This window comes from Ziziphus jujuba, chromosome 2 (genome assembly GCF_031755915.1).
Source record: "Ziziphus jujuba cultivar Dongzao chromosome 2, ASM3175591v1".
In the NCBI taxonomy this organism is placed as follows: Eukaryota; Viridiplantae; Streptophyta; class Magnoliopsida; order Rosales; family Rhamnaceae; genus Ziziphus; species Ziziphus jujuba.
The window spans coordinates 25,797,579-25,819,260 of record NC_083380.1 but is presented as its reverse complement, the minus strand read 5'-3'; the positions used below and the strand labels follow the sequence as shown (position 1 = coordinate 25,819,260).

Here is a 21,682-nt window from a genome sequence, read left to right as displayed (position 1 = left end):
AATTTACCATTAAAACCACACCAATTTCAAAATCCTCAAAACCATAAAATAATTTCACATGGCATAAATTTGTAAAATGCACATTTTCTTAAATCCAATAAATTCATAAATAATTCCACAATAAATCCAATAAATATTTGGCACATAGAAATTAAATTCCAAATATTTAAATCACACATAATATATTCACCAATTAAATTCCCCAAAATAAATTTGAAGGTGGATCACTCACCTTATGCACGTATCTCAATCAAGATCCTCCGTAGGATCGGCTCCGCTACTCGTACGTGCACCGAATCGAAGCTCGAGTGATGCTAATCACAGATCCGGTCTTAATTTCCAATGATCGTACCCGACGGGGTCGGAATTTCGTCGGGAAGCTTTTCGGGTTTCAGCTCCGCAATTCTCCCAAACCGTTGGACTGGAGCTGGCCGAAAAACTGGGTACTCGCCGGAACAGTATTTTTCGGCGAGCCGCCGCGGTCACCGGCAACCGTCGCGGGCGGCGGCGCGTGCGGTGGCCGTTGGTCGTGAAATTTTGCAGACTTGTAGATCGTGAGGAGAGCAACCCAACGGGACCGGCGGTGAGCAAAACGGAGGTCGGACGGTGGAGAAATCACCGTTTGAAGATTCCCGACCCCTCGCCGGAAAAAGCTCCGATCCCGGCGCGTCGGTGGTCCGATGGCCTTGATTTTTGGTGGGTCGGCCGGACTTGAGGAGAGGATGATGGGTGTACAGCGCGTGTGACAGGAAAATGGCCGAAAAAGGGTCGATTTGCGGTGGCCGGCGGTGGAGGGGAGAAACTCGCCGCCGAACTTCGGAGCTCCGATCCGGGCGCGTCCAGCGGCCGTTCACCGTGAAATTTGGACGTTTTGCCGAAAATGAGGAGGGCAATCTGGCTGGCCGGCGCGTCTACAGTAACTCGGCCGGAACAGTGCAAATATTCTGGTGGCCGGCGGTCCTCTCTCTCTCTCTTTCTCTCTCTTCCCCGAGAGTTTTACCAAATAAAAACCCTTGTGTGACACTGTTCATACCACGTGGACCAATCAGAAGCTGACACGTGGCATTTCACTGTTCACCAATCCAAAAACATTAAAATAATACGGTATCCGGTAAACTTCAAACGTCCATAACTTTTTAACCGGATGTCCGTTTTGAACGTGCCGCTAGTCTGTGAACGCGTATCGACGAGCACTTCACAACCAAACACGAGTCAAAGCTCAATTCCCCATAAACAAAAAGTCAACTCCAACACCCCCTGGACAGTTTGGACTGCAACTTGTTTCGTCCATAACTTTCAAACCGTAGCTCCGTTTTCGACGTGCTACCAGTCTACGAACTCGGGGCATCGTGCACTTCGCCACGGTACCTTGGTCAACTCAAAATTCCCACCGAGTCAGAAAGTCAACTTTTGACCCCTTCGGTCAACAGTCAACGGTCAACCTCGGTCAACGTGCACGGATTCCGGTGCGATTCGGGACGGGGTGTTACAATGATACCTTATCATCTTTGATTCCATTACCATAATTTTTGGCTTCCTTGTATAGTAAGTTTAGACTGTTACTCTTCTTGTATATGTGGTACAATTGTGCAGACATACCTCGGTCAACGTGCACGTATTCCGGTGCGATTCGGGACGGGGTGTTACATAAGTGTTGTCCCTTTTTTTGTAGTGATATTACTCTCCATAGGTAATTTGTTAAGGATATAGACTAAACAAAGTAGTGTAAATATAAAATAGCAATGTCACAATTATATTCATCTCCTTATAAATTTCAATTTTGTATTTGTAAGACTTTATCTTAAGCCATGTACTAGAATTTGCTGAATAGATGTATTTTTAAAGTTTTTTTAGCAACCTGGACCTCAACTTAGGGCTCATCTTTATCCCAATCTTCACTGTTTGATTAAATTTCGAAGGATCTAGTGGGACTTCTTTAATCTATTCCATTTCGTCTTCTTGGACCTTTACGATAAGGATCCCAAGTTTCTTTACTTGCTGTTTGTCACCATAAGCATTTCTTTCATGGCTTCAATGTAATGACCATCATGGAAGAAAATACTATAACATGTTAATTGTCAAAGGCATTACTACTCTACCAACAACCTAGCTAGACTCGCCATTGAGTGCAACCAAGTTGGTCTTGATCTTCTCAATCTTGCTATCATGGAACTTCATTTTCTTGAGTATGAAGAGAAATAGGGAATCTGGTGACCTTCCATTATTCATAAAAACTCTTTTCACAAAACAGTCGATGATAGAAAGTTCCATCACTAGGGGATCATCATGTGGCATGTGAGGGCCCTTGGCATCTTGATCGATGAAAGTTATATCTGGTATGTTCTTCAATCTTTCCCCTACTATTCTTATCAAAGCTACTTCGGCCAGCTTAGCATGGCATTTTCTTGCTACCATCATCTCTTCTCTGTTGGCTGATCTCTCATGGATTTATGAATTATCAGTTGTCCGATACTATTGTTCTCATTGTCATTCCTCCTACTTAGATGACAAAATTCATTCTTCTCCAGCTTTTCATTCCTCCTGTAATTTTGGGATTTCTTTTCCTTAGGTATGAATTGTTTGAGGTATCTTGTCTTAATCAAGTATTTAATTTCCCAATTTATCTGCTGACAATTCTTAGTATGATGCCTATAATCGTTATGAAAAACATAGTACTTCGTGTCTGTCCCTCAACCTTGGATCCGTGTACATTTTCCTCAGCCATTTCACATATTCCTTATCTTTGAGATATTGTACCATGTTGTCCACAAAAATGTTAAACAAGTAATATTTGAAAGGGTCAATGATCTCCTCATCACCATTGTGAAAGATATTAAGATAAGCGATTGGCTGAAGTTGACTTTGAGGGGGAGGTTCCATCTGCAGTCGATAGAGCTAATATTGATGTTGAGACTGACAATATTAAATTTGATTAATCCAACGCTAATCGTATTGTAGCTATGGCTTTGTCATTCTCGTTCTTTTTTCTCTTGGTGCCAAACTAACCAGATCAATTGCCTTCGTATCCCTTTGGTTTTCCTTAAGCCTTTCCTTCTTAACCTCGTACTTATTCTCTTCTAATTTGATATATGGATTGGTTCTTTCCAAGACCCCAATCATCATAGTTAAAGTCTTCATCATGAATGAATCATACAATGGTGATTCCTGCGTAAATCCTTTTCTAAAGGCTTCTATTGCAACTACCTCATTGCATCTAAGAATATTGATCTTTTCTCTGTTGAAACTTTGTGCGAAACTTTTCAAACTTTCTCCCTTTTTCTGCTTGATATGAAATAGAGAGTTAGCCACTTTCTAAGACCTAATATTTGATGCAAATTGGGCTTTAAACTCCTTAACTAATTCTTCAAAAAAGTTAATCGAACTTGCTTCCAACCCATAAAACCATGTCAAGGCGAGGACCCTTAAGATTAGTAGAGAGCATCTTGCACATTATGGCATCTCATTTTTTCTCAAGGATACCGAGTTGCAACATTATATTGTACTATTGCTAGACATGCTCCTTAGGATCAAACAGTTCATCAAATTGTTCAAATTTTAGAGCCACAAATTGAGATGGCAACGACTATGCATGTTGTGAAAGGTCTCTGAACCAATTTTAAAAGCCATGCATCATTGGTCTAACCTCTTCATTCCTCAATCTATTTATTTCTTATTGAATTAATTCCTTCAAATTCCTCCATCGGCCTGTAATCATTTTTGCCTTGCTACTCAATGCATTTTGCCTTGTTCTAGGATTCCTTTAAACTTAGGATGTTTTTTCTCTTTTATTAGTTACCAAGCCTCATTCAAGTCTGGATGGTTGTTCTTTAGGTCAGAAAAGGCTGCTTGAGGGTGCTTCCACCAATTGTGATCTTTAGACAATGGAGGTACCAAATTAAGATTCAAATCTAGTCCTAAAGGAATTCGATCAACTAAGGTTTGATGTTGAACATGGTCTTGATCAATTTATGGGAAGAGCAGTCTAATAAGTTCCTAATTTACTCAATTGATCTATTGGTTGCTGGTGATCACTAAATTCAGCTCTTCTCGTATATTTGCACATACAATTTGTAAGGTTGAGAGCTATTGTTCCAACATTGTTGCTAGGGTTCCCTCGTTGATGTTATCTGGAGTTGACAATAGGAAAATTATGGATTGTACTTTTGAACCTTTTTTTGGGTTATTGTTCGTCTCAAGTACTAATCATAGAAAAGAGATTATGAAGAGTACCCTTATTCAACACGTAAAACTGCAAAAGTATATTTTTACACCTTGTTTGTATGACAATACCAATTATGATTCCTATGAAATAAAACTCACCTAAAGGTCACTAGGGTATTGATGTGGTGTGAAATGGAATAAAGCTGCACCACATTACTTAAGGATGTCACCACAATTAACATCACTATGGTCGGGCACAAGTGAAAGTACTTGTTGGTGTTATCTGAAGTTGACAATAGGAAAATTATGCATTGTACTGTTGAACCTTTTTTTTTTTTTTTGGGTTATTGTTCGTCTGAAGTACTAATCATAAAAAAGAGGTTATGAAGAGTACCCTTATCCGACATGTAAACTGCTGAAGCATAATTTTACACCTTGTTTGTATGACAATACCAATTACGATTCCTACAAATTAAAACCCACCTAAAGGTCACTAGGGTATCAATGTGGTGTGAAATGGAATAAAGATGGACCAAGCTACTTATGGACATCACCACAATTAAAATCACTATGGTTGAGCACAAGTGAAAGTAGCTGGAACCCACCATACCTTATTTGCTTTAGGACTGGTGAAAGATACTTCAATACTTAAGCGAAATAATGTTTCGGATACTTATAGTTGATTCCAAATCTAAAGAGAAAGTAATATGTAAAAGAATTTACCTATTTGCTGAATTCTCACTTTTTATATAGGCATTGGGATTCCGGGTCCTCAAGAAATCTAGCACATCAAACCTTAATAAGCTTTGACCATAGAGCCTTAAATTTAGGAGAGTTACCTTATTTCCCAAATCCTGATTTACTTTTCACAAGCTGATTTCAGCAACATAAATTCCATAAGAAAGGTTCATGCACTTTCCTTAATTATGACATGTAGCATATTTTCTCTACTTTAGACTAATAGAAGTTTATTCTAGCCGATTCGAACAAATCAAAATAGGTCAAAAATATAAGCTGATTCAAGCTAGTCTTAAGCTTGAAGAGGCTCGACCAAACTAAGTCAAGGCACTTCTTACGGAGCTTCATATTAGTCCAACCTAAGTATATTCAAGACTAAAATATAAGAACCTTAAGCAAGACTACCTTTTGTCACTTGACCCAAGGCTAGGACTTTTATCCTCAGGACAAAAGTGACCCACAGAATAAGAATCCATCTAGTGTAGGAGGCTTTGGTTTGAATTAAAATTTTTCCATCCAACTTTGCATCCTTGTCCTTTTTTCCTCAATACCAAACAATCACAACATCTTACATCCCTCCACTTTTAATTCCTCTTTTTCAATCATTCCAGTTTTACATGATACCAAACATAACCTAATACCATAACTTGATTTGAACCATGTTGGGCTACTATATTGTAGTCTTCTTGTCATCCTAACTGTCCACTAAGGGCTTATTCCCCATGTTGGTAGTTCAATCTAATTGCATGTCTTTCTTTTGAGAAAATCAAGTGTAACTGTTGTACTTAATAAAGAAATTCTTAAGCACACATTGTGTATATATATAAACATATATATAAAATTTTGATTCAATCAGGATATATTGATTTTATAAAATTAAGATACAATATATAAAAGTCAGGCTGAAGTGAAAATGAACAAATCACTTTTGACTCATTTTGTGGTCAACTAAGAACGAGCGATCTAAATTGGCCAAATGAAACTAACATATTCTTGAACCCAACCTGAAAGAAACAAACAATCACAAATGGTGAACCAAACACAATCGAATCTTACTATATTTATTTTGTTTTGTCAATTTTTTTTAAATTCTTTATTTAATAGTTTTGGTTAAAATTTTAAAATGTAAAATATTTTTTTTCTCATATTAAAGAAAAGTAATAAATGCCAAAAAATATGAGCCATCCATGTCATCTCCATTCAATCTAAATACAACAATTAACCTTACCCACTAATCTTTAAATTTCACAACTTAAGGTGTAACACATTGCCTCCACTGGTAGACCTGTCACTCTTTTACGATCAAAACTTCTCAAAAGGTTACCAATCATTGGATTACTCTTCCTTGAGTATGCTTAACTTGGAATTTTTTTTGAACCCTATAGCCAACCGCTTTGAAAATGCACGATGGTATAAGAATGACTATCATTATATTTGAATCATCCCCTGATTCACATCCTGATGATGTGGGATTTGTGACATTAAGTAAGTAGTTCACACCATGGAGATGTGGGTTAGGGACACCAAGTAATATGTCAATGCCTTGAACATGCTTGCATTAGTTATCACAATCCATCCTCTTAGAGCTCAGCATCCTCACTGGCATATTTCCAACCGAGTATAGACTCTGATACCCTTTGTAACACGCATTGCCTCCAATAACAAATCTGTCACTCTCTATCGATATTGATTTCAAATTATAAATTCAGTATGAGGTTTTTTATTTAGACCTTCCCAATAGATCATCCATTTTTAGATTACTCTCATCTGAGCATTCTTAAATTCGGAATTCTTTTAAACCCTAAAACTAACCGCTCTGAAAGGACCTCGATGTTATGATAATAATTATCAGTATACTTAAATCATCCCATAATCCACACCCGAGTAATCTGATATTAGATATTAGGTAGTCTGTCAGTTCTCTCCACTCACTCACACTAATTGTTACATAAGGGTATTCTCAACCCTATTGCATATAAGAATTCTCTTATCAAATATTTGCTGACTTTATTATATTTGAAATTTTTATATGCTAATTGTTAAGGATTGCTACATCTCGTTTAATATTTTAGATTTAAATATTAAATCTTAATTATCATTTTATACTTTGCCACTAAGTATCTTTAATTTAATTAAATAAGGAATACCTCATAAGAGATTTATATATATAATTATTTTTGTTTCAAAATATTCTCGTATTATAAAATACAAAGACACATCTATCTTTTTAACGATATGTGTTACAAAATAATGTACGTCCTCAAAAGGATAGGTGTGCATTTGTAAGTTAAAAACTTGCATATATCTACACCCTAGATAAGATATATGCACACACATAGAAACTCTTCCATTAAAATCTTTCTTATTAAATTTTGAATTACTTTAATAATACATATATAATTAATTTTCTGATAACCTAATTAATAAAGTTAAGGAATATTGGTACATGTTGTGCCTTCAAATTTTATCAAAATTGATATTTTACACCCTAAACAATTTTTTTTTCTATATTTTGCACCCTAAACTCATACCATTCTTGCACCGTTCCGTCCATCTATTAAAAAACCAAATAGAATGGGTCATCTGATGCGCACAGGATGCTCAGATAAGGATATGTAAAGTCATTTCACATTTATCTAGAAAAAATAATGATTATGATAGAAACCAGAACTCTGGAACTTCTGGTCCATCCATTGTCAACGAGATTACGGAGAAAAATGTAGCAAACGCCATTGGAACGATTGCCCATTCCAGGAGGACCCCTGCCCCATCCATTTTCATCCCCAACTAAAAATCCCTCAAAGAAAACGTCCCACATAAAAACCTAAGTCCGTTCTGCAATGGATCACTGAGGCCGAATGCCACTGCTGCAAAACTCGATGAACCCGAAATAGGATTAGATTGAAAAGACCCAACCTAAAAAGAAGTGATCGAAATCGATTCGAAAGAACAGCTGCACGATCTGCTAGATGGAATAAGCCAATTTTTGCACATCCCTTGCTTCATTCACAGAAGGCATCGCAAATCTGATCTAGAAGCACCATATCGGTTCCTCCATGCCTAGCATATCAACACAGATCCCTCTTCCCAGTTTTCCCACACTAATTGTATATATTATCTTCCATTAATTTGGGGTTTAAAACTTGTATTTAAGAAAAGGTTAATTGATTCAATCATATTTCATTTACAATTATGTTGGTTATATTAGATGAACACAAGAAATTCCTTGCTAATATGGTTTGGGTGCACGAAGAGAGCTTCCTATGCTTTCTTTCTTTCATTCTTTCTTTTCTTTTTCTTTTTTTTTTTTCTTTTTTTTTATTATTATTTTTTTTAATAGATGAAAATGAAAAAGCACGTATTTAGCTTTGAATAAGCATTATGTGCATGTCACTTAACGCTTTCATCATGATTTTTTATTACAGAGACGAACGATGTAAAATTTATGCGAGCTTGATATGTAAAAATACCGAAAAAAAGAAAAAATATTTAAAATGCAAAATGTTGCCTACTAAAATTCAAAATGCAACCACGTGAAATCCTCTAAAGTAAATAACAAAACTTAATGCTAAGAGACTTTTCTTACACGACCCACTCCATATGAATGATGTGTCATCAATTACACAATCAACATTTATAACATGATAAGATATACACTACCGGTACTAGTACTGCTACACCTCTGAAAGCTATGCCTACTCATAATTAAGGAGAGTTCTTTATGAGACAAATTAGGAAGAAAGAAATTGCGCCGACTTTGTTTTCTCCAACAAAGGTCTGATTTTGAGTAATCCCCACTATCAATTATATATAAAAGAAATAAAAGATTAGAAAAATAAAATAAAGCAACCATCTTGATTGGTTGCTATTTTGATAAGGTATAAATATTATTAAGTTTTAGAAAATAAATGATTGTCAGATTGATTAGTTAGAACGCACATACTATACAATTTAATTAGGTCCATAAAGCAAATAATATGCACCAAAACCAAAAATGGTAAGAAAATAGATATCTTCAAAAACAGTTTAGTGATAAAACTATTATTTCTGCCAATTTGATTAGCCACATATACAACATCATTTTACATAATTGGTTTCTTTGTTTTGGATTTTTTTTTTTTTTTGGGGCATACGTATATTTTTATTTTGTTGCAAATTTTCACTATATACACATAGTTTTTTGCGCTTTATTTCTATTTCATTCAAAACGATCTTATCAATCTTGGAATAGCAATACTTTGACATGAGCCCTGTTGGTCCTTTTTTAGTAGTCAAACTATTAATTGTTATTTTATATATTTGATTTAATAAAATGACACTTTTAATTTTTTTATTTATTTATATGTGAATGATCCATTCATCTTAAATTTATTTTCAAATAGCAATCAATTATAAGTGGACATATCATGAAAATTAAAAAATGGGTAGCAATGCTGTATCTCTAACTAACTCCCTCGGACAAATTAATGCCCCCATCTTTTAATATCTTAAAAACTAAAAAAATAAATAAATAAATAAATAACAAAACTTTCTACTTAAATTACTCGTAAAGCAAATTTTATTTATACCTTTTCAATTTTGTTATTATATTATTTAAATATTACATTTTGAAAATTTATTATCAATCTTTTTCAAAAATTAAAATTTTTTATTTTATGATTGAGTAAAATTGTAAAAAAAATAATTTTAACCTTTAATAATTAAAATTAATTTGTAAAAACAATAAAAATTGACATATTAATCTCTTTTAATAATTATAGAAAATTCAGAAAAGATAAATAATAATTTTTATATAAGTGAAATAATAGCAAAATTAAAAATTTGTGAATTAAATTTTCTATATATATGTAGAGTCAGGCCATTTCGTTCCATCCAAAACCACAAGAGAAAGATTGATCAAGGAAAGGCGAAAGAATGAGTGTTAAACTGGTGAGGAATCAATCTCTTAATAAATGGCCAACTTTTTCTCTGCAGCCAAGCATCATATCAACAATCCCATCTCCCAAGTTCTTGATGTCCTCCACTCTTCACTGTAACACCAGGTATACTACTGACACCTGTACTTTCTTTATCCTGATCAAGTCTCTCTTAATTGTTTTCTTTTCTTTTTTTTTCTAATCTATGCTATGTGTGTATGTGTGTATATATATATATATATATAATCTTTCTAAATCATTGTTGTCTGTTTGATAGATACAAATATAAAAAGCTATTATCAATAATAATTTTTAAAATTTATTATTGATAATAATTTTTATTTTTAACTGTATATGTAAATTTTTATAATGTGAATATTTACACATTATATAATTATGTTAAAAAAAAATATCAATCCCACATCATAAGGGGCACACCATTAGTCTTTGATTGATAACAGATTAAATATTCCACTCTATTTTAGTTTAATGTCGACAAAAATTTGACACTAAAATTTGATGGCACTTCTCTTATAGTGTAACACGGTTGAAGAGCTCTCTCTCTCTCTCTCTCTCTCTCTATATATATATATATATATGTATATTATTTTTGTATTGAAATCTATATATAAAAGAAATCTATGTTATTATATCTAAATAAAATCGATTTTTTTTTTTGGTACTTTACTACATAATGAATTTTTTACACCGACAAATGTTAAAACTTCAAACTTCAATGAATTCCAGCTAAGTTTTTAGATTTAAATTTAAAAAATAAAAAGAAAATTATCAATGCATCAAATGACTAAGCGTTCTTCCTGGTTCATTTTTATTTTTTTATTTTTTATTTTTATCAACGTTACAGTTGGGAAAGGGATTTCAACTAGACTAAAATTTGAACCTAGGATTTGGATGTATTTTAAATCACTACGCTAAGTCTATGAATACATTCTCCGTATGTTGTTCATGATGGCGGCAATGCACATAAGAAAAACTCACGTATTTTTCTCTTTTTGCATAGATATATAATTGGAGCTGATTAATTAACCAAGTATGTTGCTAATTAACTTGGTTGAATATTATGTTTTATAGGGAAGCAGAAAGACTTTAAGAAACATTAGCCCTCAAGGTTTGAAGAGAAATGATCTTGTAGCTCCAGCTCCACCAAAAGAAAATTTCGGTGAAATTTTCAAGTCCATGGAAGATTGGGCTAGGGACAATATTTTACCATTGTTGAAACCAGCCAAAGAATGTTGGCAACCTCAAGATTTCCTTCCAGACGCTTCATCAGATGGCTTCCATGACCAACTTAGACAACTTCAAGAAAGAGCTAAGGAAATACCCATTCGTGGTCCTTGTTGGGAATATCGTCACTGAAGAAGCACTTCCGAGCTACCATTCGAGTATAAACGGAACGGAAATCTTCCATGACAAGGCCGGGGTTGATGACACTCCCTGGTCTATTTGGGCAAGAGGGTGGAGTGCTGAAGAAAACAGGCATGGTGATCTTCTTAACAAGTATCTTTATCTCTCTGGTCGAGTTGATATGAAGCAAGTTGAGACTACCATTCAATATCTTATTGCTGCTGGAATGGTAAGTACTAGAGTTTATATACCTATTTGTCACTTGCTTAAAGCATAACAATTAAATTATTTTCATATTTCATGCGCTAATTAGCTGATACTATGATCCATCGATACAAACATATATATGTATATAGATATATAATTTGAATCAAACTCAAGATATTCTGACTCTATTAACATCTTGACACATGACTATCTATAAACAATGAAATGTATAATTCTGATTATGCACTTTACTACATGGGAATAGGGTGTATATTAATGAATAAAATCATGACATCCTGATGTGCAAATGGCTATATATTGTGAACATGACTATATGTACATACTTATAATCCTAATTGCGTTATTTAACTTGATTGCAATAAAATATGGATGAGTTAATTATATGTCATCTCTTTTCACCGAGAGATTGGCTATATGGACTTTTTCCGCCAAGAGATTGAATGTAATCAATTTATATATATTTTATTAAAATGAGGATACTGCCAAAATTCTTTAGTTAGGAAACTCTATTAAATTAGGAATTATTAAATAGTAAGCGCTAAGGCTGTCACATTTCATTTTAAATTTCTAAATTTAAAATTAAATAATAACTGATAGTGCAACCTGGTAATAAGTATTTGTCAATTAAGCATTTGGTTTTAATTGAATCAGGACTCCCTGTTAAGAGGCGGACTTTCATAATGTGATAATATATATACATATATATATATATATATAGGGGTTGTTTGCATTTTTAATCATTCAAATACAGGGCACTTGATAATTTTATCTCTTTTTTTTTTTTTTTTTTTTTTGGCAATTCTTTCATAGCTAACGAGCAAAGGAGATCATGATACTTTTATATAATATGATAATTTGTGTATATATATATATATATATACGTATATGTATATTGTTATATTAGGAAAATATTTTCCTAGGCGATGTAGCACATATGGTATGCTCCAAGATACTGCATCTCAAAACATGTTACCGGATGTGATCGAACGACATATCCTAAACTTCGCTGCTCAGGAAAATGAAATTGTATTATATTATATATAATTGCTAAGTTTTCAAATTTGTGTACTCTATATATAGGATTTGGGCATGGCAAATAATCCATACCTATAACCATTTACACATCCTTCCAAGAAAGGGAAACGGCTATAATTCATGGGAATACAGCTAGGCTGGCCAAGCAGCATGGAGATGCAAATCTTGCCCAAATATGTGGGATTATTGCTGCGAACGAGAAGCGCCATGAAAGTGCTTATACCAAAATGGCTGGGAAGTTTTTTGAGCTAGATCCGAATGGGATGTTCATAGCCTTAGCATACATGATGAGGGAGGAGAATCGAGATGCCTTCTCATTTAATGTATGATGGGTTTGATGATCATCTTTACAAGCATTTAACCCAAGTTGTGACACGTATAGGGGTGTTTAATTTGTTCGAACGCAAAGCCATGTTGGAGCATTTGATGAGTAAATGGAAAGTTGAGAAGCTCACTGGGCTTTCTAGTGTGATAGAATATTAGATAATGATCTCCAACCGGGTTAGGTGTAGCTTTGTATTATCCTATTAGCTGTACTATTTATCTTTATCCATAGTGATATATTAACTCACGAGAGTTTGTATCTATCTGGTAACTTGTATAGGCTTTAGATAAGTCTCCCATCTTTTGTATATATTTCTGGACCTTGCACATGAAATACAAGTCAATTAACTTCGGTTATTTCATTTATTTTTAATATTTTACATGGTATCAGAGCCTTTTTATAGCTCCAACGAGTTATTTCTTTTGATCCAATGGCCAATAACTCGTCTTCCATTATGTCCTATGCTATCATTCCTGCTCGTGCTATTCCCACTTTTACAAATGATAGCCTCCCAACTTATAACTTTCCTTTTCATTTGGAACAATATAATTATCTTATTTGGAGATCACAGATGCTACCTGCCATCATTGGAGGTAACATGGAATCGTTCATTGATGGCAGCTTGCTTCCTCCACCAAGTACTCTTATGGTCTCTTCCACTAGCGGTGGACAAGTTGTGCAGACTCCGGCACCAAATCCTGACTTTTACAAATGGAGAAGACTAGACCAAGCTCTTCTTGGATGGATACTATCTTCCATCTCGCCAGAAATTCACACACAGCTAACTAAGGCTTCAACAACACAAATGTCATTAACATCTCATCAACTTTGGTGTTCCATTGAATATCTCTTTAGCAACCAATCACGAGCAAAAATAATGCAATTGAAAGTCCAATTTCAAACAACAAAGAAGGAATCAATGTCCATGACAGAATACTTCACTAAACTAAAAGGCATAGCAGACTCGTTAATTATGGCTGATTTTCATGTTTCTGATGAGGATTTTATTATATAGTTGTTAGCAGGATTGCCATTGGAGTATGATGCAATTGTAACAAATATTAACTCCAGCTGTATGCCTCTTGATATTGAAGAGGTTCAGTCTCTCTTGTTGAATCAGGAAGTGCACATCCTTCAAGCCAATTCTTCTGAGATTATGTAAGCTCGGATTGCTGATAGACAGGGAAGAAAATTTGTTTCTGGCTGAAACATTAATTCTGGGCGAGCTATAGATACTACCCATGGCTTTGATTATAATACAAACAGTGGGTCTTCAAGTATGAGAGGTAATAATCCTACACGTGGTCGCGGTAGAGGACGTGGAAGAGGGGGTCAATATAATAATAATAACAGAATTTTTTGTCAAATATACAAACTCCCAGGACATGGTGCAGATAGATGTTGGCATCGGTATGATGAAAGCTTTACTGCCCAAAATAATAACAGGGCTTTCTATGCCTCTCCTGATGTGGTGGCTAATCTTGAATGGCTAATGGACAGTGGTGCAACTAATCACATTACTTCTGATCCTTTAAATATCACCAAAAAAAGTGATTATCTTGGAGATGACACACTTGTTGTTGGTAATGGTCAAGGTTTTCAGATTAAACATACTGGTTGTTCAAGTTTTAATACTCATTCTGGTTTACTTAATTTACAAGAAATATTGCATGTTCCCCATATTACTCAAAATTTGTTGAGTATTTCCCATCCAACTAAAGATAATAATGTTATTGTGGAGTTTAACTCTAAGTTTGTTTTTGTATAGGACAAGAATTCAAAGAAGGTATTGCTTCAAGGAAGGATTAAAGATGGACTCTATCAAGTGTTGCTGCCCAAAATTTCTAATAATTTTTCTAGGACTTCCAGTTTGTTTCTAGCATCTTTACATAATAATCCTGAACATTTTTATTCTTTTCATACTAAGTTTCCTATTTCTCAGTTGTGGCATTATAGACTTGGTCATCCATCATCTCTAATAATGAATAAAGTTGCTTCACCGTACAATAATTCTTTTTTTGTTAGTTCTTCTTATGATTCTTTTTGTACCTTCTGTCAATTAGACAAAAATAAAAGGCTTTTTGCCCCTTCCTCGCATATTGTTAGTCATATTCCACTAGAATTAGTTTTTTTTCTGATGTGTGGGGCCCAACACCTGTTGAATCATTTGAAGGATATAGATATTATATTTTATTTGAAGATAATTTTACATGTTTTTCTTGGATTTATCCTATGAAATAAAAATCTAAAGTAACCAATATGTTCTTTTATTTCAAAAAAAATGGTAGAAAGTTTGACTAATAAAAAAATTAAAGTGTTCCAAGCTGACTGGGGAGGAGAGTATCGTCCTCTTAAAAATGTTTTACACAATTTCGGAATACTTTTTCAATATCCATGCCCTCACACTCATAACCAAAATGGCAAAATAGAACGTAAGCATTGTCATATTACTGAAACTGCTTTAATTTTGCTTGCTCAAAGTTCCATGCCTTTTTCTCATTGGTGGGATGCTTGTTCAACTGCCACATTTTTAATAAATAGACTCCCTACTAAAGTCTTCAATTTTCAATCCCCTTTTCAAAAATTATTTCATAAAAAATTTGATTTTTCCTTTCTCAAGAGTTTTGGTTGAGTTTTTTCCCTGCTTAAGATCTTATCGCTCAAGAAAAATTTTTTTCCATTCTGAACGATATGTTTTTATTGGTTATAGTTCTTCTCATAAAGGATACAGGTGCTTGAGTTTAGTTTCTGGCAAAATATATATATCCTCCAACTTCATTTTTAATGAGTATGTATGTCCTTTTTTTCAAAAAGCTGGGACCCATAACCAAAAATCCTCTCCTACTTCTTCTGTCTCTCCTTTTTCTATTTTACCTTTTAACAATTCTATGTAGGACAACACGTTTGGGGCATGAACACGTGAGGAACCTTCTTCAGTCATGCCAACTTTACCATCTTCTAATCAGTCCCATCCAAAAACAAATAAAGAAATAGGCTCCATGCCTAACATTTCTTCCTTGCATCATACCTCCTCACCTAACCCATCCTTTTCACCACCTACCACAACCTCCTTTTTAGGTGACCCCCAAGCCTCCATTTCACGTGCTATTAGAATTCTACAAATAGTCTCTCCCCACCTACTCCCATTCATACCTCCCCACCCACTCCCACTCATATCAACTTTCATCATTCCACTCCATTATCGGGTCATCCTATCAATTCCTTGCAACCTACCCATTCAATGGTCACCCGTGGTAAGGCAGGCATCTTCAAACCAAAAAATTATTCAGCAACTCTTCAACCTGCCTCATCAGCTGTTGAGCCACCATATGTTGAGTTTGCCTTTTTATGTCCTCAATGGAAGCATGCAATGGAACTTGAGTTTAAGGCTTTACAAGACAACCGAACCTGGATTCTAATGCCCCCTCACCCTACTCAGAGGTTAGTTGGTAATAAATGGGTCTTTAAACTAAAATGCAATCCTGGTGAAACGATCCTTCATCATAAAGCCCATTTAATGGCCAAAGGGTTTCATCAAAAGCTGGGTCTTGATTTTTCTGAGACCTATAGTCCTATTATTAAACCTTCCACTATCCATGTTATTCTCTCCATTGTTGTTTCCCATGATCGGCCAATATGTCAACTTGACGTTAATAATGCCTTCTTGAACGGCGTTTTAACAAAGGATGTCTACATGCCACAACCCATTGGATTCATTAATCCTGCTCACCCTCTTGCTGTCTGCAAACTTCAACGGTCTCTTTATGGTCTTCGCCAAGCTCTGCGTGCTTGGTATGATCGGTTAAAACATACTTTGACTACTTGGGGTTTCCACAATTCCAAGCTGGATTCTTCCCTTTTCTTTATCCATAACACTTTGTGTGTGGTCTAGGTACTTGTCTACGTTGATAACATCCTTGTTATTGGTAATAATATTTTACCTCTTAATAAGTTCATCAAAAAGTTGCATGACACCTACTCTTTTAAGGATCTCGATCCTTTGAATTTCCTTCTTGGTATCCAAGTCTATTGGAGCAAGCATGGTTTACATCTTTCCCAACATAGTTACATCAATGATTTGCTTAGTCAGGTCCAGATGATGAATTGTAAGGTTAGTCCATCCCCTACTAGTACTTCTACTCAATTGGCTACCTCAATTGGTACTGCTTTTTCTGATTTTTTTTAATATCAGAGTACAATTGGTTCCTTACAATATCTTATCGTTACAAGGCCTGAAATCTCCTTCATTGTTAACAAACTTAGCCAATTCATGCATGCTCCTATGGATGTCCACTGGTCTGCTTGTAAGAGAATCCTCAGGTATCTACAAGGCACGAAACATATGGGATTATGGATTCGACCCTCTGCTAGTCTTTCTCTCACCGGATTTGCTGATGTCGATTGGGCATCCAATCTTGATTATCACAAATCAACTAATGGCTATTGTATCTTTCTTGGCACTACACTTATCTCTTGGTCTTCCTGAAAGCAGAATGCCATCGCTCGCTCCAGCACATAATTAAAGTACCGCGCTCTTGCTCATGCTGCAGCTGAAATTTCATGGCTCCAACAATTATTGAAGGAGTTACAAATATGATCCTCCGCTACCCCTGTTCTTTGGTGCAACAATATGGGCACTGGGTCCTTAGCTGCTAATCTCGTATTCCATAGTCGCACGAAGCATATTGAAATAGATGTCCATTTCGTTTGAGATCAAGTAAAATGGTAGCAATTGGATGTGCGTTATATTCCTATTTTTGAGCAAATTGCTGACATCTTCACTAAGGCCCTATCCACTGCTCGATTCAGCCTTCTTCGAGACAAGCTCAATGTTGTCTCTCCCCCATTTTGCTTGAAGGGGGATGATAGAATATTAGATAATGATGTCCAATCGGGTTAGGTGTAGCTGTATATTATCCTATTAGCTGTACTAGTTATCTTTATCTACAATGATATATTAGCTCACGAGAGTTTGTATCTATCTGATAACTTGTATAGGCTTTAGATAAGTCTCCCATCTTTTGTATATATTTTTGTACCTTGCACATGAAATACAAGTCAATTACCTTCGATTATTTCATTTATTTTTAATATTTTACACAGTGAAGGGCGAGAAGCTCAATATTATGTTTGTGGGTTAGTTCAAAGGATTACGAAGCTGGAAGAAATAACCCCGTCTAAGGCTACTAAAGAAGCTCCCGAAGTCTCTTTCAATTGGATTTTCAATAGAAAAGTCTATCTCATGGATTTTATGATGTATATATATATATATATATATTTATAATAAGTCTTTTGCATAAAAATTATGGCATTATGCTTAAAAAGAAATTATAATATTTATATATATTTAGTGCAGTTGTATGTGTTTGTCTTTTATACCAAATGTCTAATGTTAAATTACATATAACTTGCATGTATTTTATAATTATTGTGCGATGTTAGGTGTGATATTATAAAAGGGACAATGTATCATGTACATTATAGAAAAATTATATATCTATTTATTATATATGTGTAAGGAATTCCCATTTAAAGATGCCTATGTCAGCTTATGTGGCAAGTAGTACCATAATCATATCCAAACTCTAATTTATTATATCAATGTATGAAATAATTAAGTATTTGCTACATAAGCCTGTTAGGTATTGATAATAAGAGATTTATTATCCTATGTATAAAAGTTCAACTTTCTTGTTCCTATTCCTTTTGGGTCTCTCTGTTTAAAACTCCTTGAATTTGTACTTATGGGAAAACCAAACATAGTTTTTTAGAACGCCAGTGTTATTGCCACGAGAAGAAACACCATTCCACATAAATTAAATGCAATATTTACAAACTTTCAATTTTACCCTTGAGCAGGCTAATAGAAGGTCTCCTTGTTTTGATTTCCATATCTAACCCTTTGCTTTTTGAACTTCTTCCATGCAGCTACCAAAATTACCCCTTTTGTAATATATATATATATAGTTCATTTATGATATGGATGTTCGAATTTTTTTATCATACAGATCTCCACAAAGATGAAGATTTTTGAAGAAACCACCATCAATACTATCACACAAATGTGAACATTGACAACGGTTTTTTCAAAAACTATCATTTTTTGTAGACATCCGCATGATAAAATATGCGGACATCCGTACTATAGAATCTTTATATATATATATATATATAAACATCGTTATGTATCCCATTCTTGCCTATTAAAATTATTTAGGATATTTTTTGCTTTATATCCATTCTAAAAACTTTAAAAAATAGAAGATTATATCATATGGCTTTTGTATTTATGAAGTTTAGATTTATTCTTATATTTAAATCCATTTCTTTCGTATATTGTTGTATTTTTTTTTTTTTTTTGGTTGGTTTTGTCTCTAATCTAGTAATGAAAAAGCTAAAAAGACTAGGTTTTATTTATTTTTGTTTTCTAAAATATAATTGTAATATGATCACTTATAGAAGTGATCAGCAACAATTTAGGAAAAAAAAATACATTTATTATATTTAATCAAATAAGTCAATATGGAATTAATTATACTTTTTGAGAATTACTCTCCATAGATAATTTGTTTAGGAAACAAACTATAGCAAAGTAATATAAATATAAAATAGCCACGTCGCAATTATATTTATATCCCAATAAATTTCAATTTTGTATTTGTTAGACTTTATCTCCATTAGAATTTGTTGAGGAGATGTACTTTTAAAGTTTTTTTGCATAAGTTGTTATGTACGCATCTATTATTTACCGTCAATTTTTAAATATTTGTTATAACATAAATTGACTTGATAATATTTCTTAAATGTTTAAAATATCTTCTTAAATAACATATGTGTGTTGATGTTTTTTTGCATAAGTTTTTTTGTGTGACCTTAATGTTTTAGGAGCACGTGTGAGTTGTGGAAAGGATCCCGTGGCAGGTCTTGGTTGATAAGCGTGCTCCAGGTGAGTGACTCACCTTCAAAATCTATTTTGGGGCCAAAGAAAAATTATACATATATTTTATATTGTTGAAATTATGGAAAATAAAGGGGAATCCCTATGGCCAAGTTAAATAGTCAATGATTGCCTCTTCTTTAACGAAAATCAGATGAGGGAAGGAGAACTGATTAAATTGGATATCTTGGACTTTAAGTAAACCTAGACATGGATTGGTTAGCTACGAATCACATCTTCTGAATTGCTACCATAAAGAAGTATTGTTTAAGCAATTTGGCCTACCTGAAGTGGTGCTTCGTGGAGGAGTTAGGAGGCCTTTACCGAGGTTAATTTCTACCCTTGTTGCCAAAAAGCTATTGAATAATGGTTCTCAAGGTATCTAGCCTATGAGCTTGATATCCAAGTAGATAGTGAAATGTTGGAAGATGTGCCTGTAGTGAAAGACCATTTGAATGTGTTTCCCAACAAGTTACCTAGGTTGCCATTGAAAAATGAGATCGACTTTGCCATTGAATTGGCTTCAGACACCGACCTATTTCGTTACCGCCGTATCGTATGGCTCTGAAAGAGTTAAGGGAGCTAAAGGCTCAACTGTAAGATTTGGTGGATAAAGGATTTATTAGATAAACTGTATCGTCATGGAGAGTACTTGTGTTGTTTGTGAAGAAGAAGGATGGTAGTCTAACGATATGCATCGACTACTGACAACTTAACAAGGTATTTTCTAAGATTGACCTAAGGTTTGGGTATCACCAATTAAGAATCCAAGAATCAGACACTACCAAGATTGCATTTCACAATCGACTTCTGCTTTCTAGCCTTCGTTGAGACTGAAAGGCTAGAGTGTAAGATACTCAGGATAGCATCATAGTTTCTTTGTAAGAGCAGAGATCTAGAGAACTATCAGATTTCTACCCCAACTTGATTGTTAATGGGGTTAATAACAAGAAGAGGATTCTTTGGACCTAGTCAGATGTTCAAGAGTAGTTATTTTCGTTTCATAGAAACTAAGATCTTGATATTTTATTTTCTTGGAGATTTAAGATATTATATTGCTAGTGTTTTATAAATCTTGGTGATAACTTAATCTCATAAGGAATATGATTTTTGGGGCATAGTTATAATATAAGAGTATTGAATGTTTTCCTATGATTTGAGGATTTAGTAATTAGTTCATAGTATTGGTTATGATGCTAGAATTAAGATTTAAATTCTTTATTGCTTGAGGTATGGATTTTTAGAGTCTGTTGAATTGAAAGAATTTAGGGCTTTTCAAGAATGATATTTTGGATGTTCAAAGGATTCAGACTTGATCTTATAGATTCTTTCTCTTTGGTGATGATAATCTCAAGGATTATGCGAGGCTTCATAAGCAATTTAAGATCTTCCATTAGAATAAGTGTGAGGATTTTTATTTTATGATTTTGGTGAATTTGGTTTAAAGAAAGATGTTTGTCGAGGGTAAGAAAAATTGGATAATCAATAAGGAGCAACGATCTTATAATTATAAATACTAAAAGTGTAATAAGAGGCAAAAAGAATAATCTCAGCCTTAATTTGGTGATATTGGTATTTGGTTTGGGAAAATTAGGTTTAAGTTCTAATCTTACCTTTTAAATTACTGGTTGAGTTACGATAGTCGATTGTTGATTTAAGGATGCATGCTTGAGAAGCAATTTTTAGTTAGCTTTCAACTACGACCAAGACTTATCGATCATGTTCTTGTGGCCCTACTTGAATGTCCTTATTTAATGAGCATGAGAAGGAAAGTTGAACAAGGGGGAAGTCAGGCTTCACTATTAGAGGTGATGGAGCTCTGGTGATTGGTTATAAACTTTATGATCTAGCAAGTGAAGGCAGAGAGACAAAAACCTTCTGAACTTGTACAGCCTTTACCGATCCCAGTATGGAAATGGGAATGCGTTACAATGGATTTTATATTTAAGCTTTCTCCCATAATTCAGACATAATGGT

At 34.2% G+C, this 21,682-nt stretch overlaps 1 pseudogene; it reads left to right on the top strand.

The window, feature by feature from the left end:
* The first annotated feature begins 9,813 nt into the window (after window positions 1–9,813).
* LOC125422667 (acyl-[acyl-carrier-protein] desaturase, chloroplastic-like) lies at window positions 9,814–20,273 on the top strand (annotated as a pseudogene).
* The last annotated feature ends 1,409 nt before the right edge of the window (window positions 20,274–21,682 follow it).